The 6,374-nt window shown below is 40.1% G+C and overlaps 1 pseudogene; it reads left to right on the top strand.

Moving 5' to 3' along the window:
* Positions 1 to 263: 263 nt before the first annotated feature.
* Positions 264 to 1,144, top strand: LOC123233579 (annotated as a pseudogene).
* Positions 1,145 to 6,374: the final 5,230 nt, after the last annotated feature.

Here is a 6,374-nt window from a genome sequence, read left to right as displayed (position 1 = left end):
AGGGGATACAAACCTAGCAATGTTATATCTGGGTCAAAGAATATATACTAGTTTATAACCCTTTGGGGCGTAGATCGAAATTGCTTTCAAGAATGGTTGAATCCGAGTTGGTGACTGAGCTCTGGTGAACTTGGCCTGGGAAGGCAGCAGCAACTGCTGCCACCACTGCCACGGCAGCACCCTCTGATCTTCACGCCTTTCTGCGACCCCCCGCAGCAGCCTCGCCTCCCGCCTTCAAGCCGTTTTCCAGTAGCCACGACATGATGTCCCACAATGCCACGGGGAGGAATACTCCGACCTCTGCTTGCCCAAAAGTCAGGGATAAGGCGCTGCTGACTCCAGAGCTCTATGAAAAACTTCCGGATAAGGTCACACCCAGCGGTTTACCTTGGATGAGGTCATCCAGACCGGGGTGAACAACCCAGGGCACCCATTCATCATGACTGTGGGCTGCGTGGCTGGACATGAAGAGAGCTAAGAGAGCTATGACGTGTTCAAGGAGCTGTTTGATCCGATCATGGAGGACAGACATGGAGGCTACAAGCCTTCAAATGAGCGTAAGACCGACCTCAATGCTGACAGTCTGCAGGGTGGTGATGATCTGGACCCTAACTATGTGCTGAGTTCTCGTGTTCGAACTGGCATTGTAGCTGAGGAGAGCGCCATGCCATAGAGAAGCTCTCTGTGGAAGCTCTGGCCAGCCTAGAGGGGGACCTGAATGGGAAGTACTCTGCCTTGAACATGCCTGAGCAGCAGCAGCAACAGCTGATGGATGACCGCTTTCTCTTTGACAAGCCTGTCTCCCCACTCCTCTTGGCATCTGGCATGGCCCAAGATGGGCCTGATGGCAGGGGCATTGGGCACGACAAGAAGACCTTCCTGGTGTGGATCTATGAGGAGGATCACCTGAGGGTCATCTCCATGAAGAAGATTGAAACCTTTCAAGACCGAGAACTATGAATTCATGTGGAACCCTCATTTGGGCTATATCCTAAAGTGCCCCTCCAACCTGGGCACAGGCTTACACACTGGTGTCCACATCAAACTTCCCCGCCTGGGCAAGAATGGGGAGTTTGGGGAAGTGCTGAAGACACTGCAGAAAAGGAGGACAGAAGGTGTGGACACAGCAGCTGATAGCCTTTAACATGCTTTATTGAATGTCAATTATTAGTGGCATATCCTTCACACTCACCCTATGCTCTCTATTGCCCTTCAGGTCACTTCCAAAAAAAATCTAGAAAATATACTAGACAGAGTCCTGATCAAGAAATCTAAGAAAAAAATTTTTTTCAGTCATATTTCAGTGGGTGAAACAGAGAGCTTTGTGGATTTGGGAGACAGGGTCTGCCATATGCCATGAGGAACCGTCCTTGTGGGCAAAAAATAAGAGAGGACTGGGGTTTGTATCAGAGAAAGAAGGGTTCCACAATCCATTCAGGGGGACCACAACCTTGTGCAGGATATAGGAACCAGGACCAGCCTGCAACAGTGTGATGCACTCCTCAGTTCCTGGTTACAGATCCAGGGCAGACTGAGATGGGGACAGATGCATAAGAGTAGTGTTCTAGGGTGAGGAGTGAGTATTGGCTTCAGGCTGTGTAGTAACTGAGGGAAAAGTTCAGAAGCAAATGGTGGCTTATGTGGCTCTGACTGCAGGACCCGAGTAGGTTCTCAGTTCCAGCCTCCAGCCTGGTCTGAAATCTATAGCAGAATAAGTAGGGCAGATCATCTAGATTAAAGGGGAGGTTGCAGTTGTCAATATGAACGTGCAAATCTTTCTAGCTAGCTGACAGTGTTTGAGTCCAGCAGCAGTTTTCTGTGACTTCCAAACAGGGGAAAGCCAAGAATATTGGGCAGATCAAGCCCAGGCCAGAAACCTGCCAAGAAAGCAAAGCAACAGAAGAAACCAACAGGACAAAATCTCAGCCCAGATCCAGAAATGTTCAGAATCTGACCCTAATATAAAAATCAAAGTCAGGAAGCAAGCTGAAAGAATGAGGAAATTAAAAAAAAATCCACTATAAAGATCTATTAGGGTGACAGGGACAATCAGTGAGCAACCCCAGAAGAAGAGAATGATACCAAAACCTTTATGAACAAAGTCTCAAAGAAAAACATAACTTGGACACAAAGTCAAACTGAATTCCTGAAAGCAATGAAGATTTTTTTTTTGTTTAAAAATGGTTTTATGACATTAGGTTTAGATCAACATCTCACACATCCTATACCAAGATAAATTCAGAATGGGTGAATCACTTAAATATAAAGAATGAAACTCTAAGTAAACTAGGTGAACACAGAATAGTTTACCTGTCAGATCTATGGGAAAGGAAAGATTTTAAGATCAAGCAAGAGATAGAAAATATTATAAAATATAAAATAATTTTGATTACATTAAATTAAAAAGGGTTTGTACAAACAAAACCAATACGATCAAAATTAGAAGGGAAGCAACAAATTGGGAAAAAATCTTTATAACAAAAATGGTTTTATAAATAAAATGAGAGTATAGAGGAAAAAATTGAAAAATATATGGGAGCTATGAAAAAAAGAATTAGGAAAGGAATTAAAGGAGCAGCTTGGTGGCTCAGTGTTTTTGAGCCGGCCTGGAGAAAGGAAGTCTTGGGTTTAAACCCAGGCTCAGATATTTCCTAGCTGTGTGACCCTGGTCAAGTCACTTAATCCCAATTGCCTAGACCTTACAATTCTTCTGCCTGGGAACCAAAACTTAGTATCAGTTGTAAGACAAAAGATAAAGGTTTAAAAAAAAGATTGGATAAGTAGAGAAAGACCAAATGTGAAGGACTTTAAAAGGCAGATGTTTTAATATTTTATCCTGGAGAGTAATAGGGAGACCCTGAGGATTATCGAGCTGTGTGATCAGTGGGGAGGACACAGCCGCCCTACACCAGGAAAATCACTGACAGCTAAGTGGAAGACAGATTGAATTGGGAAGAGATCAGAAGATCCGATATGAGGCTGTCAGAATAGTCTAGGCTGGGGGTGTGCTTATGTGAGGGGAGAGCAGGGGCATGAGAAATGTTGAGCAGATAGAAACAAGATTCCTCAGTGATTTGGATATGGAGAGTGAGAGTGACGAGTCAAAAGGATGTGATTTATTTGGTCTACAGGAGTACCCATTTGCTTATTTGGGATTCCCAGATGGATTCAAGGGTCCCTTGTAGCAACTCTCCTGAGCCATCAGATAAGCTAAAGGACTTGATGAATAAGGGAAGGAGTTGGATTCAAGTATATAAATGGGGATTTTGAACCTTGGACTTCATTCCCCAGAAGTCCCTTAGTATTNTATCTGAAGAATTGAAATTTAGCCTAGTTTTGGAATATTTATTTAAGAAATTTGTTAGTTTATATAAACCCTTTGTATCTCCATACCCTACCTCATTTCCTACCTTCCTCCCTTACCTTAAATGTCTGTGGATTGAATAAGGAGAGTAAATCAGAGAATAGTTCTAGTCTGTGAGGGGTTTAACTATAATTTGGCAGTATTTTATCTAGAGTAGTTAGTTAGTCATCATCTTATTCCCTTTAGATTTTAAAGAGCACCTTGAGAGCTGAGCTAAGGCAGGACCTTGCTCAGATCCCATCTCTGCCTCCCTTCCCCCACCTGAGGTTTCTTTAAAACACCTGGCACAAGAGACACAAAATCTTGCCCAAGCATAAAATTCCTAAATATTAGACCAGACTCCATGTGACAAGAAATATTAAAACTAACTATAAAAAACTAAAAAAAAGAAAAGAAAACGAAAGATATTCCATAGCAAAAAATATTGAAAACAGATTGAGGAAAGGAAATTTAAGAATAATTCAACTAGGAGTTGGTGGAATTCTGGGAAGATGGCAGCGTGGAAGCAGTAAGGCTCCAAACCTCCGTAAAGTCCTTCACCACCAATTAAGGACAAAGGGCTCAGAGGGAACAGAAAACCAAATCTGACAGCACAACAGAGCTGGGGGATCCTCCAGCTGAACCCAACTAAAAAGCTGGGGAAAATCTGGCCTCAGGCCCCACTAACCTAATTAATCAACAAAACAGAAAAGAAGCCCTCTCAGGGCTGAATAGCCCAAATTCAAAAATATGATCAGAGGATCAAGATTACAGCCAATTACAAGGGAGAAAGAAGGAAAAAACATGAGTAAACAACAGAAAAAGAAAAAAGAAACCACAATCGATAGCTTTTGTCCAGAAAATTGAACAAAGAGCAAATGGATCAGAAGAAGATAAAAGAACACCAAGCAAAAACAAAGAAAATTCAGTGAAATGGACACAGGCTTTGGAAAAACTTAAAATTCAATTAACTCAAGAACTCAAAATTCAATTAACTCAAGAACTCAAAATCCAAATAATTTAAGAACTCAGAAAACAATCAACAGAGGCTGGAGACAATTGGGAAAACGAAATACATGATCTAAAACAAGAAAATAATGTCTTAAAAGCCCAAACTGGCCAGCTGAAAAATGAAGCAAAGAAGGCAAAAGATGATCTACAAAGAAAAGCAGACCAGAAGGAGAAGGATGAGCAAAAAAGAATAACTGGACTACCTGAAAGCTATGACAAAAAAAAAGAAAGAAAAAAATAAAAAGAATCTAGAAACCATGTTTCAAGAAATTTTAAAAGAAAACTCCCCAGATCTCTTATAAGCAGAAAGTAAAGTAGAAATAGAAATAATACACTGGTCAACTCCTGAAATTTCAAAATGGAAACTCCCAACTTCTGGTCAAAGAAAAAAAAATACCACAAGGAACCAGAGGAAAATAATTTAAATACTAAAGAACCACAGTCAGGATCATGTAAGATTTAACTGTCAATTTCTATAAAGGAACAGATAGATCTGGATTATAATATTCCAGAAGGCAAAGGATATACAGGCTTACAACCAAAATAACTTACCCAGTAAAACAGTATAATTTTAAAGGGGAAAAATGAAGTTATAATAAAAGAGAAGACTTTTAAGCATTCCTGATAAGACCAGAATTGAATAGAAACTATGAAATATAAACACATGAATAATAAGGAGAAACATAAAATGGTAAACAAGATCACATAATTACAGGGAAATAAACAAGGAGAAACTTTCTATTCTAATATGTGGAGATGATACTCACATTCTATTAGAAATCTATCATTAGGGCGGCTGGGTAGCTCAGTGGATTGAGAGTCTGGCCTAAAGGTCCTGGGTTCAAATTTGAACTCAGACACTTCCCAGCTGTGTGACCCTGGGCAAGTCACTTGACCCCTATTGCCTACCCTTATCACTCTTCTGCCTAGGAGCCAATACACAGAAGTTAAGGGTTTAAAAAAATAAAAAAAAAAATTTAAAAAAGAAATATATCATTACCAGGGGCCACAGAGGGAGTCTAATTAAGATAGGGGTCCTGGGAATAGTCCTGTTATATTTGATGATCTTAAAAGAATAATAACTGAAGGGAAGAAAAGCAGCATGGCTAGAGGTGAGGAAGAGGAAAGAGGGGGTAAATTATCTCAACTAACTGCAGTGCATAAGTAAAAGTCCATAGAAACAAGGAGAAATGGGGGAAGAAGGGAACAGCTGAACATCACTCTCATATGAACTGGCCAAAGGAAGGAATAATGTATTCACAGTTGAGTTCCCAAATATATTTCACTCAACAGGGAAACAGGAGGGAGAAGGCAAAGGGATGGATAAAAGAAAGTATAAAATAAGGAAAGAATTGGTCAGAATCAAAACAAACTCTAAGTAAGAAGGGTGGATTTTGAAGAGAGGATTAAAAGAAAAGGAGAGAAGAATAAGAATTTATTGAACTCTAGGTGAGAAACTCAAGAAGAATGGGATAAAAGAAGCAGATTACTCTAAATTTAGAGCACTGGTACTGAGCACACTCCTCTTTCACCACCTATCTTCTTTATAAAGAATAGTCAGGGAGGTAGCTAGGTGGCTCAGTGGATTGAGAGCCAGGACTAGAGAGAGGAGGTCCTGTGTTCAAATCTAACCTCAAACATTTCCTATCTTTGTGATCCTGGGCAAGTCATTTAACCCCTATTGCCTAGCCGTTACCACTCTTTTGCCTTCAAAACATAGTATTGATTCTAAAATGAAAAGTAAGGGCTTTATTTTTTTAAGTTAGTAAACAGAAGAAAAAAATCTAAGAGAAAATGATAGGCAGAAATATGTAATTAAAAAGCATAATTGCAAATGAGATGAATTCACCCATAAAATGAAAGAGGTTAGCAGAATGGATTTAAAAGCAGTCTAACATTATTTTGTTTACAAGAAATACACTCAAAACACAAAGATGCATATAGCATTAAAATTAGAGGTTAGGGCAAAATTTGTTATGCTTCAAATGAAGCATAAAAGGCAGGGGTCGCAATCATGATC

The sequence above is a fragment of the Gracilinanus agilis genome, chromosome 2 (genome assembly GCF_016433145.1).
Source record: "Gracilinanus agilis isolate LMUSP501 chromosome 2, AgileGrace, whole genome shotgun sequence".
Lineage (NCBI taxonomy): Eukaryota > Metazoa > Chordata > Mammalia > Didelphimorphia > Didelphidae > Gracilinanus > Gracilinanus agilis.
The sequence above is the reverse complement of the archived record's forward strand: the minus strand, read 5'-3'. Positions and strand labels throughout refer to the sequence as shown.